This window comes from Dasypus novemcinctus, chromosome X (genome assembly GCF_030445035.2).
Source record: "Dasypus novemcinctus isolate mDasNov1 chromosome X, mDasNov1.1.hap2, whole genome shotgun sequence".
Taxonomy (NCBI): Eukaryota; Metazoa; Chordata; class Mammalia; order Cingulata; family Dasypodidae; genus Dasypus; species Dasypus novemcinctus.
The window spans coordinates 127,384,922-127,404,506 of NC_080704.1; the positions used below are offsets into that span (position 1 = coordinate 127,384,922).

The following is a 19,585-nucleotide window of genomic DNA, read 5'->3' on the forward strand; positions in this document are numbered from 1 at the left end:
ATAACTTAAACAAAGAAAAGAAGTTTTTAGCTTCCTGTAAGGGAAAAAGAGAACATTCCTTGCATAAACTATTATGGTTTCAATTTTATTTAACTTGAGTGTAATCTCCCATTGTTAATTTATAAACTAAATTAACATTATACATACAAAATCTTTAGAGTAATGAAAATTGTAAGTTCACATTGGTGAAATTAGGCTAAAGGAAAAAGATTGTAGATATGCTCTCTTAAATAGAGTAAATTCCTTTGATAATTGTAATTTAATAAGTTTATTTAAACATGAGGTGTCTAGTCAATGTGGTTATAGTCAATTATAAGGAGGTTGTAAAACATCTGCCAAACTGAAAATGTTTAAATAGTTCTAGTTCTAGAAGTCATTGTTAACTAAAACTTAGATTGGTATTGGTAGCAGAAATAACTTAATGATAATAAAACCTGTCTGAAGGCCACCGCAAAGTACATATTTAAGTAAATGGTAATAAAAAGTTATCTTGATTCTATTGGAAATTTTCTGTTTTCATTTTAACAATGAAAAATAATATTTTTCTGCTATTACTAAAGTACCTACTGTTATCTTCATAGTAAAATTGTGTAAGTGAACAGTCATTTGATATATGTGTTACATTAAGTTGTTTAAAATATATATAAAAACAAGGAATAAACCTTAACATTGTCAAACTCTTGTGCATTCAAACCAGGCCTTGAATACATTACAGGTGGCCTCTCCATGTGGGTTATTGGCTAGGCTGGTCACTGACCCCTCAATTAAAAATATTTGCTATATCAGCCTCTGGTTCTGCTCCTGAAGTCGATGGAAACTACGTTGCAGTTTCAAGCTCCTGCAACAGCCAATAATGACTCGGTACAGCCAAGTGTACAATGGATATCGCCTCCAGACTGGCACTGTTCCATGGTGCCAGAGAGCACTATGCACCAGGCTAGTAGAATACTGGAAATTCTCTCTAAGATCAAGGATGCTGTGACTTGCTCACTGCGTTGAAGAACATGCTAAGTGGAGCCATGATACCAGGATACAGTAAGTGAAACTTAAACACAATTGGCATTATGGCCTGCTCTCATGGAGAGATAACATGTAAAGTATTACAAACCTGAAACTCAAAACTAATAATTGCAACTCTGAATCCTTATGCATTAAGTAATACATTAGTTAATATTAAGTGCTGTACTTTTATCCTGTACTAAATATATGCCTAATAATTATAACGTTATCTTTTCTATTTTGGGTCAAGTGCAGAAGTATATTAGACATGTTAAATTCCTGGTAAAATCATTTTCTAAACAGTTAAAAACATGTCTATAGAATAAGGTGGCAGTCTCAGCCAGTCTCAGTCAACTTCTATATTCTACTGTACTCTGCTGTGTAGCAAAGGTGAGGCTTGCTTGCTGATGGTGAGTCACCTATTGAACAAGTCAAAATTGCTAGAAATTATACAATTAAAACCAAGGTGTAAAAAAACCTTTATTCTGTAGTTCTGATCACTCCCACAGGTGAAAACGAAGAGAATTTCCAACTTAGTGTTCTAATCCTGAGTGAAGCCAGTTGCCCAAGGAGTGCCAGTTCACCAGGAGCATCTGACAGAGCGAATGAATGCCAATCATTGAACAGCTTGGAATGTGTCTTCAGAAAAAGCTAAGTGTCTGTTGCAATTTCTCTCTGAAGATGAATAACTTAAAAAAGAATATATATGCTGTTCCCACCAGCTTTTAAGGAGTGCCATCTTTATAGGCACCTAACCTTGTCTACCTCTGTAATCCAATGTCCTCTTTTAAAAACGGGTATTCCAAATTTTTAATTAAGTTTGTTTCTTTCAGAGTGAACATCTTATTAACCATATGAAAACTTCATCCAACTTCATACAGAATGCCAGAGCCATCTTCCTCCAGTTAGAATAAATTAAGAGTTTTACACCTTATTAGGCAATGACTACAGCCCATGGTCAGCAGGAAGCAGTTACAGAAAAGAGATCCATCTCCCTTCAGCACCCCTTTTAAATTAAAGGTGTAAACTCTTCAAGGATAAAATAAAATTAATAGATGGATCTGGAACCTGACTGGAAATCCATGTGAGCGCCAGTGGCCGCAGGATGACTGCAGAGGCCCCCGCCCCAGGATTCTGCTGTACAGAATGAAAACTTCTAAACTCTTAAAAACAGTCCTGGATGCTACACTAAAGATTGATAAATAATCAATCAAAACAACAAACAGCCATCCACCTCATAGCTCCAACAATAATTATGCCAAAGCTTAGCAAGTTAAACTTTGGCAAAGGGGGGAAATGATGTGGGCTATGGGTGGCAGACTCTTAGTCTCTTCAGAGATAACCTAAACTATCTGTGACTTGTGGATGTGGGATGATGAAAGGTTGCAGTCCTGCCCTTGGTGAGCAGGAGACAGTTTAACAATGCAAGGTCTATAAACCAAGTATTCAGGGGAAATGCAAAGCAAATATGCTAAAAGCTTATCGAATGCCTGAGGTTCATGCTAAAAGCTTACTAAGATGTGGAAATATATGCTAATTCAAGCCTATTGAGAACTGAAACAAAAGGACCATTTGGCCTTTCCTCTCTGTATAAAAGGGACTAAAAAATCTTGTTCGGGGCTCGGGATTCAAACAGAAAGTTCCCGAGTCCGGCCGGCTGTCAATAAACCATTTTTCCTTCTCAAAATCATTCCTGAGTCCTGGCCTCTCTATACTCAAGTAATTGAACTTCTCTCAAATTCTACAACACTATGACGCTGATAACATGCTCACTGTACTGTAAAACTTAGTTGTGTAACAAACAGCCTATATATATGCTGAGCTTCAAAGGAATAAGGAAAGCAGGTTAAGAAGTCAGTGAGAATTAAAGGTCAAGAGGCCAGTATACCAAAGGCTTCACTTCAGAAGAAGAAAATTCTACCACCAATATGCTCACACATCCCTACCCCTGCTCTAAGCAAAGGAATGAGAATAATTTTACACTCCCTGAAGGGCACTACAGAGGACAATTGGTTCAACCCATTAACTCTAAGTGAGATTCATTTTCCTTAAGCCTGGGCCAGTAACTCAGGGTTACTTTTAAATAGGTTCTTTGAGAGGAAAAGTGCTGAAATACTTAAAGATGCCTCTGATACCTGATACTTAAAGTATGCCATGCTGTATTTGTTTATCCCCTAGCTAGAAAACATTGCTTTTAAAGGAACAACCAGACAAAGAATTAAAACAGAATGTGCTTGTTCCTCCTTTCATGCCCTGAAGGACAGCAGCAATGTAAACCCTGGAACAACACACCCCACATTCCCAAAATTTTTTTACAAAAATTACAAAACTTTTTATTGCAATAGCCTATATCCAAGACAGGATTTTTCCATTTTAACAACTTTCATGTATACAAATCAATGAATTAATTACATCCAAAATATGCTACTATGACCCCTTTGTTAGACTGAATTATGTACCCCCATTTAGACAAGTTCTTATTTTAATCTGCATTCCCACAGGACCTTTTAAAGATGTTATGTTTATTTAAAGTTTGGCCAACTGAAGCAGGGTGGACCTCAATCCGTATTATTGGTTATAAAGAGAACCAGGAAGTCACAGAATTGAGAAAAAGGAGAAGACATCACCATGTGATATGAGGCTGAAATGCAAGCCAAGAGAACCTAAGGATTGCAGGCAGCCAGCACGAGAACACTACAGATTTTGGGGGAGAATGTATGGCCTTGCCAATACTTGATTTTGAACTTTCAGCTTCCAAAACCATGAACCAGTACCCAAACCAGTTTGTGGTATTTGTCATAGTAGGTCAAGCAAACTAAGAAAACCACCATTAATTACCAAAACTTTTAATCACCCCAAACAGAAACTCTGTACCCATTAAAAGCAGTAACTCCCAGGTCATACATTCTTGGTAAAGAGTTAAGCTGAGTTTGATTTTTTTTTAAAGATTTTATTTTTTCATTTATTTCTCTCGCCTTCCCCACCCTCCCCACAGCTGTCTGCTCTCCCTGTCCATTTGGTATGTGTTCTTCAGTGTATGCTTATATTCTTATCAGTGGCACCAGGAATCTGTGTCTCTTTTTGTTGCGTTGTCTTGCTGCATCAGCTCTCTGTGTGTGCGGTGCCACTCCTGGGCAGTCCATGCTTTTTTTGCACAGGGTGGCTCTCCTTGAGGGACATACTCCTTGCACGTGGGGTTACCCTACACAGGGGACACCCCTGCATGGCACAGCACTCCTTGTGCACATCAGCACTGCATGTGGGCCAGCTCATCACACCGGTCAGGAGGCCCTGAGTTTGAACCCTGGACATCCCATGTGATAGGCAGACGCTCTATCTGTTGAGCCAAATATGCTTCCCTGAGTTTGATTTATACCAAATTAAAGTTAAGTGATAAGCCAGGAAGACCACATTTGATTATCTTACCCACAAAAACAGTACATTCCTATATTTTGCTAGAACCTCAGTGCATATTCTTTACTACCCAAAACCAGATATTGGTTAGGTTAGGAATTACATCCTAGCAGTACTTTTACATTATGTTAGACTAAGTTTGAAGTTAAAATAAGCCCAATAATTACTCATTTTAATTTTATTCACCAAAACCATTTAGGTTGATAAATTAGAAGGTAAATCATCATTAACCCAGGTAAAAATCATGAATATTTGAAGGACAGTTTTGCTTCTATCAGGTCAACATCATCAATAACAGACCATTTAAATTTGTCTTCTCTAAGACATAAAGCAGTGATGTACATATTTGTCTTCAGCAACAATTTCTAAAACACATTTTTCATATTAAAATGTATTTTTTTAAAAAAGCAGGCTTGAAGTGGACAAACATGGAAAGCTTAAAATACTGCCTAATTTTAGCCAGTCTTTGCTTTCCTCTTCCTTTTTTTTGAGACTAAAAAAAGAAAGGGCAGCTTTCCCTTTTACCCCCAATTCACAATTTAGCATACAGTAACCTGTAAAGGCTAAAAAGATTTTTTCCAACCTGCTATTTTTAAATATTATCATTTTAATGATCTCTGAAATATCCAGGTACTTATGTGATTAACATTATATAACAGATAAGACTTTCTTTTAACTCCAGATATGGAGAAATGTTTGCCAGGTGTCTAACAGTGATTCACTGTATTGACTATACATAAAAGAAAACAGCTAGATAGCTCCGCCACATATTTACTAGATATTTTCCCTAGGGTTTTTTTTAAGACTTATTTATTTATTTCTCTCCCTTTCCCCCCACCCCCACTTGTCTGCTTTCTGTGTCCATTCACTGTGTGTTCTTTTGTGACTGCTTCTATCCTCATCAGTGGCACCAGGAATCTGTGCTTCTTTTTGTTGCATCATCTTGTTGTATCAGCTCTCCGTGCATGTGTGGCGCCATTCTTGGGCAGGCTGCACTTTCTTTCATGCTGGGCGGCTCTCTTTACGGGGCGCACTCCTTGCACATGGGGCTCCCCTACGCAGGGACACCTCTGCGTGGCAGGTTACTCCTTGTGCGCATCAGCACGTGGGCCAGCTCCACACGGGTCAAGGAGGCCTGGGGTTTGAACCCGGGACCTCCCATGTGGTAGGCAGATGCCCTATCCATTGGGCCAAGTTCACTTCCCTATTCCCTAGGTTTTAATTTCTTCATTGGTCATGGGATGCTACCCACTTTGAAAAGGTGACCGTACGGATAGAATGGAATAATATATGTTAAGTGGCTAACCAAGCAGGAATGTCATAAATGTCAGTCTTCTATCTTTCCTTCCCTACTTGATGATAATCTTAAATTTTAATATTTCTAAATGAACATTCTTTGAATAAACTGATTTCATACAAACCATAACAAAAATTGTAATGTGATTAAAAATTTTAATATATTTTAAACAATTTATTTTCTTTGCTCTTCAAATCCCCTCAATTACTGAATCTACCAGATATTTTATATTTGAATGACTGACACTTTTTTTTAAAATCCGGTTGAGTCAGCGTCTTTTTGGTGAGTCACTTTGCCACTCAGGGACCTGTGCCTCTCTGTGCAGGTCTGGGAGACCCATTTTTTCTTTTTTTCTTTTTTTTACCAGGAGATCCTGGGGATCGAACCTGGGTCCTCCACATGGTAAACAGGAGTTCAGTTGCTTGAGCCACAGCCACTTCCCTGACTGCCACCTTTAAAAAAGGAAGAGTACTGTGTGGTTAATATGCTTGATTAAACTTCTGTATATGCTATATAAGTTTACTAATTGAAAACAAATGAAGGAAAGAAAGGAAAAGTCATTCTTTGATACCAATGTGACTTACTGATTTTACAACCCCCAGCTCAGTTTTGTTTTATTTGCTAACACTCTAAGCTATCAACAATCTAAATAGGGGTAGATTAATGTGCTCCAATATTTTGAAAACCAAATTTAAATTCATGTTAAAAGATAAATATATGACAATCAGCACTTTCAGAACTTAAGGTAAACACCTTTCAAGTATGATCGTAGAAACAATACGCTGCAATCATCTACCCACAGAGGTAAATATGGGTTGCACTTTCTGATCCCACCACATTTGAAACAGCTGATTGGGTCAGGGGTGGAACTTGTCCTTTGGTAAATCAATTATACTTTGTCTCCTGGGAATCAAGAAATGGGGTAGAACAATTCTATTCTAGCTAGAAGTAAACAGAGTCTTCCAGCAGCCATGAGCATAGATAAGCAGAGAGAGAGAGAGAGATGAAGCAGAGTTTTCAAGGTTACTGAGGCTTTCAAGCTTCCTACTGAAGTTCCTTTGGGAGGAGGCTTTCTGCTCCTTGGCCTCTACCCTCCCTGAGGCTAGAACTAGTTGAAATGTGTTTCTGTTCATTGGAAGTATAGGATCTTAAGGAGGTCATGGATAGATAACTAAACACATAAATCCTAAAGGGAAATAGCACATCAAGGGCCGGATATAACACCATTTTAATTTTAACAGATACTAAAATTTTAAAACTAAACTTAAGGAAGAGAGAAAAATCTCTAGTTTTAAAATAAATTATTTCTATTGCTCCATTTACTGTTGTTTTCTGAGAGCATAGCTGGTGGTATATTTAAATTTGTTCAGTTATAATAAAAGTTAAATTACATTTAGAGAAAAACCGAATAGGATTCTTCCTTAGGACTAAGAAAAGGATAAAATCAGTAACATTTAGCTCTGGAAGTCGTTGTGGTGGCAAGTTCCAATTAAGACACTTAAACCACTGTTGTTTGTTTTCAAATGATCTGGAAGCAGTGTTGGGAAATCTATTTAGACAGTCAGGAAAAGCTTTTTTTTATTATTACAAAAAAACCATGCATAAAATACAGGATTCACGTACACCACCCCACCACCAACACCTTATTTTGGTGTGGAACATTTGTTACTATTTATGATAACACTTCTTAAAAATAGTTGTACTATTTTTAACAGTAGTTACCTTTGTTGCAATTGATGAAAGATATTAAAATAGTTCTATTGTCCATTATTTCTTTAGGTATATATTTTCCCATATACTGCCCTATTATTACCACCTTGTATTAATGTCATACATTCGCTGTAATTCATGAAAGAGCATTCTAATACTTGTACTATTAACTATAGTCCAACATCTACAATAGGGTTCACAATGTTGTAAAATCCTATGTTTTATTTTTATATTTTTATTCTTGTAATAGATATATCCTAAAATTTCCACTTTTAACCACATTTACCTATACAGTTCACTGATGTTGATTACACTTACAGTGATGTACTACCATCACCACCATCCCTTTCCACACCTTTACCATCAGCCTAAATAGAAACTCTGAACAAGTTAAGCATTTATTTTTAATGAAATAGAACTAAAGAGAAAAAGTAGTAAGGGTAAATATTAGTAATAAGGATAAGTATTCTTTCATGAAATTTTTGTTTCAGTTACAGTTTTGTGTGTATTAAGTTGGGAAGTCAACTATATTTCTTACTGCTGATTAGGGTCAAAAGAGATTTCAAAGTGAGTTGGGAGATCATTCCAGAGGTTATGCTTATATACGTCTCAGCAGGATCTCATCGATTGCCACAGTAAACAGGTCTCAAAGAGCGGGGCTCCTGAGGGCTCTAGAGACATCTAGACACTGCAAGCAGAGTAGACAAGCTCAGGAATTTGGAACCTTGTCAGTGGGCCTTACTTTGGAATGTATGCTTCCCAATGTAACAGATTTAGACTAGTTTAGTTTCCTTACACATGGTTCTTCTGCCTTTTTATCTGAACCTACAATTAGCACTATACTTGTTAAATATATGTCCAAGAGAATTAAATCTTTGGTCTGTTCATGTGCAAGTTGAATCCTGAATCTCAGCAGATTTGCAACACCTACCTTCCAGTTCATTGGACTCACACAGGACAACTAACAAGAAGATGATGATGGGCAATGCCCATCCCAAGGAACAGAGAGTGTCTGCAACTGCAAGCAAGATAGCTCCATCCATCTGACCCATGGGATCTAAGCACCCTCTCAGTTAGAAACAGAGTGGGCATCACCATCCCAAAATTCTCAAGACTGGGGAATGAACAATGAACTAAAATAGATATTATTATTCTCTTATAGACTTATTATTATAGAAATGGGAGAACTTGTATCAAACATAAAGGCAATGGCCACCCTAGGTTCTGAGGGGAGGGAGAGGGAAGAATACTTATAACATGGAGCATTTTTAGGGCACTGGAATTGTTCTGCATGATATTGCAATGATGGATGCAATTGCATTTTGTCAAATCCTCTAAAACTGTACAGTCAAAAGTGAAAACCATAATATAAACTAGAGATTGTGGTTAGTAGCAATGCTTCAATATTTGTTCATCAACTGTAACAAATGTACCACAGTGATGTAAGATGTTATTAATAGAGGAAAATGTGGGAGGGGTGGGGGGAAGGTAAATGGGAATCCCCTATAATTACAGTGTAACTTTTTATGCAATCTAAAACTTCTCCAGAAAGTTTATTATTTGGGAGGAAAAGAACAATTGCAACTCTACTATAAAAATAACCCAATTTTTAAAAAATAGGCAAAAGATCTGTATAGACACTTCACCAAAGATATAAATATGAGGAATAAGCAAAAGATGATCAACATCATGTGTCATTAGGTATATGCTAATTAAAACCACAATGGGATGATTATTAATCAATATGGGCATTGGTAGAGATTTACATAGTTTTATCATAGCTCCTCAATAGAAGTAATATTATACAATAACATTTTTATTTACATATCTTTGCACACATGTGTGAGACTATGGATTAAATCCAGTCTTCTGATTGCAGGAATCAAGAGCATGTGCATTTTTATTTTTTATAAACAGATATGCCAAATTGTTCTACAATACTAATTGATACCCCTATTAAGAGTGCATGAGCTTAACTATCTGCCAATTCCCTGGACATACCTAAACAGTATTTGTCTTAATTTGCCAATGGGTTGCTGATACAAATTACCAGAAATAGATTGACTTATAATGGGAAATTTATTAGAGGTAAAAGTTTACAGTTTCAAGGCCATGATATGCCCAGATTAAGGCATCAGCAGAAAGGCTTTCTCACCAAAGTCAGCTACTGTTGATTCTGGCTTCCTGTCAAATGGCAAAGATGGCCACAAATCTCTGCTAAGTTTCCTGCCTACCCCTCCAGAATCTACCATCTTCCAGAGTTCAGCTGTGGGCAATCAGGCATAGAACTTGTCTCTTTTCAAACCACTCTGTCAGTCTTGGCTGCTCCAATTTCTTCTCAAATTCTGCTATGAGCTATTAGGCATAAGACTCATAGCTTTAGCCTTGAGCTGCTCAATGGGCCCAGCCTCTTCGAGGCTTCATGTTTAAGCTCTAGGTGCTATAAATCCTCGAGTTCTCTCTCACATTACAGGGTATATTAACCCCATATGAAATATATGATTTCCAAATATTTTCTCCCATTCAGTGGGTTGCTTTTTCACTTTCTTGGTAATATACTTTGATGTAAAGGAGATTTAATTTTGCTGAAGCACCATTTATGTGTGTATTAGTCAGCTAAAGGGGTGCTGATGCAAAATACCAGAAATTGGTTGGCTTTTATGAAGGGTATTTATTTGGGGTAGGAACTTAATGATACCAGGCCATAAGCACAAATTACTTCCCTCTCCAAAGTCTATTTGGAGCAAGATGGCTGCTAACATCTGAGAGGGTTCAGGCTTCCTGAGTTCCTACATTCCTGGGGCTTGCTTTTCCCTGGCTTCAAGGTTCCTTCCTTTCTGGAACTGGCTTTTCTTTCCTCTGTGTGCTGACTTCCCAGAGCTCCAGTTTAAGTCTTCAGCATCAAACTCCAACATCAAAACATCAACATCAGAAACCCTCAACTCTGTTCTTTGCCATGCCTTTTATCTGTGAATCCCCACCCTACAAGGGGTGGGGGCTCAACGCCCTAATCATAACTCAATCATGCCCAGGTACAGATCAAATTACAAGCATAATCCAATATTTTTTTTTGAAATTCATCGATTATATCAAACTGCTACAATGGGCAAACCTCAGAGATACTGTGGATGCAGTTCTAGGCCTCCACAATAAAGTGAATATCACAATAAAGCAAGTCACATTAATTTTTTGGTTTCCCAGTGCATATAAAAGTTATGTTCCCAAGACACTGTAGTCTATTAAGTGTGCAATAGCATTAACTCTAAAACACAATGTACATACCCTAATTAAAACATAACATAGAGACATGAAGTGAGCACATACTGTTGGAAAAGTGATGCCAATAGATTTGCTCAATACAGGGTTGCCACAAAGATTCAACTTGTAAAAATATGCTGTATCTGCAAAGCATAATAAAGCAAAAAATAAAATAAAACAAGGTATGCCTATATCTATTTTTTCTTTTATTGCTTGTGCTTTTGGAGGAAAGTCCAGACACTACTGCTTAATGCAATAACTTGAAGATGTTTCTCTATGTTTATTTACAGGAATTTTATAGTTTTTGTTGTTATATGTAAGGTGTTTTGAGTTAACTTTTGTATATGGTATAAGATAGAGCTCCAATTTCATTCTTTTGCATGCGGATATTGAGTTACCCCAGAACCATTTGATGAGAAAATATTCTTTCCCCATTCAGTATGCCATACACGTGAGGGTATATTTCTGAACTCTCAGTTTGATTCCACTGGTCTATATGTCTGTCCTTCTGCCAGAACCACACTGTTTTAATAACTTGGCTTTGTAATAAGTTTTGAAACCAGGAAGTGTGAGTATTCCAACTTTATTCTTCTTTCTCAGGATATCTATGGTTATTCAGGTCATTTGCCCGTTCACATAAAATGATTATATCTTTACCATTTCTGTGAAGCAGACTGTTAATTTTTAAATCTATTTTTTTAATTAGAGAAGTTGTAGGTTTACAGAAGTCATGCAAAAATTACCCCCATTGTTGATACTTGCATTAGTGTGATAGTTTTGTTCCAATTGATTAAAGAGTATTAAAATAATATTCTTAAATATAGCTCATAGTTTACATTAGGTATATTTTTTCCATATACCATGCTCTTATTAACACCTTATATTAGTGTCATACATTTGCTATAATTCATGAAAGAACATTCTTATCATTGTACTATTAATGCCAGTCCATCACCCACAATAGGAACAGTTCACTGTGTTGTAAGTTCCCATGTTTTAACCTTCTAATTTCCATTTCGGTAATATACATTACCAAAAGCTTACCCTCTGTACCATATTCAGCATTGTTAATTACACTCACAATAAGGCCTACCATCACCACCCTACATTTCCAAACCTTTACAGTCAACGTAAATAGAAAGTCTGTACATACTAAGTATTAGCAACCAATTCTCTACCCCAGTCTATTCTCTGGTAACCTATACTCTAGATTCTAACTCTGTGGGTTTGCTTATCATAATTAGTGCATATCATTGAGATCAGACGGTATTTGTCCTTTTATGTGTGGCTTATTTCATTCAGCATAATATCCTCAAGGTTCATTCATATTGTCACATTATCAGGAATTCATTCCTTTTTATAGATAAATAATATTCCAACATTATGTACACCAATATATACCACATTTTGTTTATTCATTCACCTGTTGATAGACATTTGGGTTGCTTCCATCTTTTGCAAATTGTGAATAATGCTGCTATGAACATCAGTGTGCAAATATCTGGTTGAGGTCCTGCTTTCAATTCTTCTGGGTATATACCTAGTAGTGGGATTGCCACGTCATATGTTAATTCTATATTTAACTTCCAGAGAAACCCGCAAATTTTCTTCCACAAAGGCTGCACCATTTTACATTCCCACCAGCAATGAATGAGTATTCCTATTTCTCTATATCCTCTCCAGCACTTATAATTTCCTTCTTTTTTAAAAAAAATAGTAGCCATTCTAGTGTGAAATAGTAGATCATTGTAATTTTATATTAGAGAAATTGTGAGTTTATAAAACAATCATGCATAAAATACAGGATTCATGTACACCACCTCACCAACAACACCTTGCATTGGGGAGGAGCATTTGTTACTATTGATGATAGCACTTATTTTCATAATTATACTATTTGTTAAGTCATTACCTTTGTATGATTAATGAAAGATTATTAAAATAGTTCTATTAATTGTCCATTTTTACATTAGGTGTATGTTTTCCCATATACATCCTTATTATTACCACCTTGTATTAGTTTCATACAATTGTTATAATTAATGAAAGAACATCCTTATACTTGTACTATAACAATAGACCACCATCTACAATAGGATTCACTCTACTGTAAAGCCTTTTAATTTTTATTCCAATGATGCATCCTAAACATTCCACTTTTAACCATATTAAGCTACACGGTCCAGTTCTGTTGGTTACACTCACAAATATGTACTAGCATTACCACCATACATATTCAAACCTCTACCATCAGCCTAAATAGAAAATCTGTAGAAATAAGCATCAATGCCCAATTCTCTAAGCTACTTATACCTCCACATCAATTTGATGATTGGTGTTTCTATTTCTGCAAAGAAGTTCAAGGATAGGTCTTCTTTCATCTATTAAAGCATTGCTTTGTAGTTTTACACCTACAAGTTCTTTATATCCTTGGTTAGAATTATTGCTAAACAATCTAAATATGAAAGATCTTAGCTTTTCACCACTGAGTATGTTGTTAGTTGTGGGTTTGTCATATATGTCCTTTATCATGTTGAGGAAGTTTCCTTGTATTCCTAGTTTTCTGACTGTTTCTACTAAGGGATACTTGATTTTGTCAAATGCCTTTTCTGCGTTGAGATAATCATGTGGTTTTTTCCTTCATTCTGTCAATGTGGTGCATTACATTAATGGATTTTCTTATGTTGAACCACCTTTGCAAACCTGGGATAAAGCCCACTTGATCATGGTATATAGTTCTTTTAAGGTGCTGTTAGATTTGCTTTGCTAGTATAATATATTACTGAGAATTTTTCATCTATAAAGAATATTGGCCTATAACTTTCTTGTTTTGTGGTATCTTTTCTGGTTTTGGTACTAGGGTGATACTGGCTCCATAGAATGAGTTAATAAGTGTTCCCTCCTGTTCAATCTTTTGGAAGAGTTTGAGCAGGATTGGTGTTCATTCTTCTGGAATGTTTGGCAAAATTCACTAATGAAGCCATCTGGTCCTGGGATTTTCTTTGTTGGAAAATTTTTTTTTATTGACTTTGTAATAATATTACATTAAAAATATATATGTGAGGTCCCATTCAACCCCACCCCCCCACCCCCCCTCTTCCCCCCCAACAACACTCGTTCCCATCATCATGACACATCCATTGGATTTGGTAAGTACATCTTTGGGCACCTCTGCACCTCATAGACAATGGTCCACATCATGGCCCATACTCTCCTCCATTCCATCCAGTGGGCCCTGTGAGGATCCACGATGTCCGGTGATCACCCCCGAGGCGCCATCCAGGGCAGCTCGACGTCCCAAATACGCCCCCACCTCTCATCTCTTCCTGCCCTTCCCCATACCCATCGTCCACCATGTCCACTTTTCCCAATCCAATGCCACCTCTTCTATGTGGACATTGGATTGGTTGTGTCCATTGCACCTCTATGTCAAGAGGAGGCTCAGATTCCACATGGATGCTGGCTGCTATCCTCCCATTTTCAGTTGTAATCACTCTAGGCTCCATGGTGTGGTGGTTGACCTTCTTCAACTCCATGTTAGCTGAGTGGGGTCAGTCCAATAAATCAAAGTGTAGGAGCTGAAGTCTGTTGAGGCTCTGGGCCTGGGTGTCATATTATCAGTCCAGAGATTCAAATCCCCTAAATATATCTACACCAACTACAATTCCAATAAAGTAGCATGCATGTCTTACACACAAGTACCTTATGACAGAAGAAGCCAGCAGAAAAGTTTTGGCAAAACATACCCAACCCTCAGTTAAGATTTCTCCTGATAGTAAAGAAAAGCATATTCATCACATTCAAATTTACTAAGTAATTCAACAAATAATTATTGAATGCCTTCTATGTGTAGGTATTGTATTTTTTACCTGGCATCTCGGAGACATGACTCGAAGACCACCCTCTTGATTAATTATCTCTTCCTCAGTTTCCAAAATCCACTTACTCCTAGATTCCTTGTTTTCCTCACATCTCTGTTTTAGTTCTCCACCCCCTTTGTAACTCTGTACCTATAACAGTGATTCCCTTAGTCCCTCCTCATATTTCTTCTCTTATTATAATATACGTCCTTCTTGGGCAATTTCATGCATTCCATTGGTTTCAATTATGACCTATTTGCTCATGACTTCTAAATTACATATTTTTTAAAAGCCAAAACCTCTTCTGAGGTCCAAAACCATGTATTCAACTGCCTACTAGATAACATGGATGTCACACGTGTGTCTCAATTTTAACATGTGCAGAATTTAACTCCTCATCTTATCCTCATAATTTGCTTTTTCTTTTCCCTGTCCTCTTATATTCTTTGGAACTGGGAATGGTACAATCATCCGGTGGGCTTCATCCTTCATTTCTCCCCACTTACCTTCTCATCTATTCAGTTTTCGAACTGCCAACTGGCTTTTTTTTTACGATTTATTTTATTTATTTATTTCTCCCCACCCCTTTGCTGTCTTTCACTTAATATGTGTATTCATCTTCCTTGCTTTTTTAGGAGGCACCAGGAGCCGAACCCATGACCTCTGAAGTGTGAGGGAGGTGCTTAACCGCATGAGCCACGTCCGCTCCCTGCTTTGTTGTGTCTCTCATCATGTTTTTCCTTCCTGCATCTCTTGTTGTATCATCCTGGTATGCCAGCTTACCACACTGGCCTGTCATGTCAGCTTGCTGCCTTCTTTAGGAGACACCATGAACATCTGCTCCGTGCTTTGTTGCATCACTCACTATGGTTTTTCTTTTTGTGTCTCTTGTTTTGTCAGTTTGCTGTGCCTGTCCATCAAGCCAACTCGCTGTCTTCTTTAGGAGACACTGGGATCCAAACCAATGACCTCTCATGTGGCAGGCAGGAGCCCGCTGCCTGAGCTATATCCACTTCCCTCAACTGGCTTTCAAATCCACTCCTCCTCCTCTCTTTTCTCTATGAGACATAGTCCACACTTTTTATCTCTAGCCTGGATTTTTCTATCAATCTTCTAACTGATCTTTTGACCTCAGGATTTGACACCTTCCAATTCATTCTACAAACTACAGGTTAATATTTCTAGAATGCTATTTTAAAGTCACTTCTCTGCTGAAAAATATTTCAGTGGCTACTCAGAGTCATCAATATAAAATGACCCCTGACTCCCCCATATTGCCTAGTTAACTACTATACCTTGTCTAATAAAGACAGAAAATGCCTTCATAAGCTCTGTGAATCTTTAAGAAAGAAAAACATTAACTATATTGTACTTAGTTCGGTAGAGGAACAAAGACCTGAGTTACATAATCAAAATCCCTCACAGGGGGCTGCGGACTTGGCCCAGTGGTTAGGGCATCCGTCTACCACATGGGAGGTCCGCGGTTCAAACCCCGAGCCTCCTTGACCCATGTGGAGCTGGCCCATGCGCAGTGCTGATACACACAAGGAGTGCCCTGCCTTGCAGGGGTGTCCCCGCGCAGGGGAACCCCACGCACAAGGAGTGTGCCCCATAAGGAGAACCGCTCAGTGCCAAAGAAAGTGCAGCCTGCCCAGGAATGGTGCCGTACACACAGACAGCTGACACATCAAGATGACGCAACAAAAAGAAACACAGATTCCCGCGCCGCTGACAACAGAAGTGGACAAAGAAGATGCAGCAAATAGACACAGAGAACAGACAAGGGGGCGGGGGGGGGGGGCGAGGGGAAGGGGAGAGAAATAAATAAATAAATAAATCTTTTAAAAAAAAAGACTCACAAACCAGAGAGACCTCATCAATATGGTGACATAAGACATCTTGAAAAACCTCCCCTAAGAATCTGCTACTGAAAGGGTCAAATACCACTTGTTTAGAACTCTGGAAGATGCTACAGACTGGAGAAGGACTCTGCAAACACTAAAGCAAAGAAAAAGAAAATTAATCTCCAAGAATGGGCAGGAAATTTCCGTTCCAAACCAGCAAGGCCATACCCCTCCCCCTCAATCAGTCCCACACAGCTTGTGAGCCATGCAGAGGCAGCACAGCACAGCACAGCACAGGTCCCTCCAACCTCAGATGCAAACTACAGAGTCACTCAGAGCAGCATGTTAGAACTCCACATACATCCAGTCAAGGAACCCAAGTCCACAGTGACCCTGTCTGTGAAAACACTTTGGCATTTCCTCAGAAAGCTAAGTATAGAATTACCATATGACCAGGCAATCCTTCTACTAGGTATATACCCAAAAGAATTGAAAGCAAGGACTCAAACAAATATTTATACACCAATGTTCATAGTGGCTGTATTAGTCAGCCAAAGGGATACTGATACAAAATACGGGAAATTGGTTGGTTTATAAAAAGGGTATTTATTTGGGGTAGGGGCTTACATATACCAGGCCATAAAACATAAGTTACTTCCCTCACCAAAGTCTATTTCCACATGTTGGAGCAAGATGGCTGCTGACATCTGTGAGGGTTCAGGCTTCCTGGGTTCCTCTGGGCTCTGCTCCTCTGTTTTCTCCACAAGGTCAGCTGTAGACTATGAGGCTCTCTAGGCTTTGCCTCTCTCCACAAGGTGAGCTGTAGACTATCAGGCAAATGGCTCTCTTTCCCCGGGGCTCCAGCTTAAAACTTCAGCATTAAAACTCCAACATCAAAACTCCAACATTAAGAACCCCAACTCCGTCTTTTGCCATGTCTAATAACATGGCCCAATCAAAGCCCCAATTATAACTCAATCACGCCCAGGTACAGACCAGATTACAAACATAAACCCATATCTATTTTTGGAATTCATAACCATATCAAACTGCTACAGTGGCATTATTCACAATAACCAAGAGTTGGAAACAACCCAAATATCCATCAACAGATGAATGGATAAACAAAATGTGGTATATATATACAAGGGAATATCATTCAGCCTTAAAAAGGAATGAAGTCCTGATGCATGCTACAACATGATAAACCTTGAAGACATTATACTGAGTGAAATAAGGTAGTCACCAAAAGACAAATATTGTATGATCTCACCAATATGAAATCATTAGAATAAGCAAACTCATAGAGTTAGAATCTAGAATATAGGCTTCCATTGGCTGGGTTAGGGGTAGCTAATAGGGAATTAAAGCTAATTTTGTACAGAACTTCAGTTAGGTTGACTGTAAAATTTTAGAAATGGATGATGGTGACAATAGCACAATATTGTGAGTGTAATTAATAGCAATGATTTATATATGTGAACATGATTAAAAGGAGAAAATTTTGGTTGTGTATATTTTACTTAAACAAAAATTAAAAGATAAAACAGGACAGTACAATACATTGAACCCTATTGTAAATGACAGCCTATAATTAATAGTACAAGTATAAAATATACTTTAATGAATTATAAGAAATTTACCATATTAATGAAAGGTGTTAATAATAAGGTGGTATGGGGGGGATACACCTAATGTAAAGCTTATGTAAACTATGGGCTATAGTTAATAACATAGTTTTAATATTCTTAAATCAATTGCAAAATAGGTACCACACTAATGCGGTATCAACAATAAGGGTGTATCTAGGAATGCTATATTATTTACATGACTTTTCCATAAACCTACAACTTCTACAGTAAAAAAAAAATTAGTAAAAAAAGAAAATATGAACAGGAGGCTACCTGTTTGTGAAGTGGTATCCAAGGGTGACTCAGTTCATATACAAAGACCAACTTATATGGTGATGAAGCCTTGCCTTATTAAAATGTTTTATTAAACAATTAAAATAAATGAAATTTTTTAGCAAATTTTTATAGTCCTTTTTTAAAGATACATAGATCATACAAAATGTTACATTAAAAAATATAAGAGGTTCCCATAAACCCCACTCCCCACCCCACCCTATACTCCTCCCACATCAACAACCTCTTTCATCAGAGTGGCACATTCATTGCATTTGGTGAATTCATTTTGGAGCACTGCTACACAGCATAGATTACAGTTTACATTGTAGTTTACACTCTCCCCCAGTCCATACAGTGGGTTATGGCAGGATATATATAATGTCCTGCATTATATATGTGGGATATATATAACGTCCAGGATATATATAATGTCCTGTCCTGTAATATCATCCAGGACAATTCCCAAGTCCCAAAAATGCCCCCATATCACAACTCTTCTTCCCTCTCCCTGCCCTCAGCAACTCCTGTGGCTACTGTCTCCACATCAATGATACTATTTCTTCCATTGCTGGAGACAGATATTTCTACTTAATAATAAAAAAAAACCCTCATAAACCATCTAAAGAATTAGCCAATCCAAAGGGACTGGTCCAGAAGTTCTCAAAGCATTATCTTCCCCCATAGTTTTCAGATATGTAATGCATTTCATCAGTTACATCTCTCAACATGTACAGTGACTCTCTAGAAGAAAAAGGAAAGCTTAGAGAAGGATAATTAAATGTGTATATGGTAGAGCAGGAGAGCAGAGAGGGAAGAAAGAACTATCCACACAAACCCAAGGATATCTTATCAAACTTTTATGCTAAGAGAGGTGGAGTAGTATCAAAATTCAATTTTCTACAGTCAAGTTTCCCAACAAATATAATTATTAAGGGCACAATGATTTTATATGGCATCTACAACTTGACACTAAGTTCTTACAAAATCACTAGTGGAATTATAACGAGTATAACTAAGCCTGCTGATTTATAAGTGGCTAAAAAGGGTAGTCCGTGGGCATAAATGTCAATTGAAAGGAAACTAGAGAATAATATAGGGTATGTATAACAGTGATTTCAGTGGTGAATGAAGACTGTGGTTAATAGTTTAAATACAAAGATGTTCTTCTTTTACAAGGTGTTAAGAAAATGGTGGTACATGGGAAAATTACAAGTAATGTAACCTATGGATGATAGTTAACAGTAATATAATATTTTTGTAGCAATGACAAAGAAGATAATATATCAAATCCAAGAG

The 19,585-nt window shown here is 37.5% G+C and overlaps 1 protein-coding gene across 4 annotated transcripts in view; it reads right to left on the reverse strand.

The window, feature by feature from the left end:
• Positions 1-19,585, reverse strand: part of KLHL13 (kelch like family member 13) — a 393,060-nt gene that overhangs the window by 296,797 nt on the left and 76,678 nt on the right. The window lies entirely within an intron of this gene.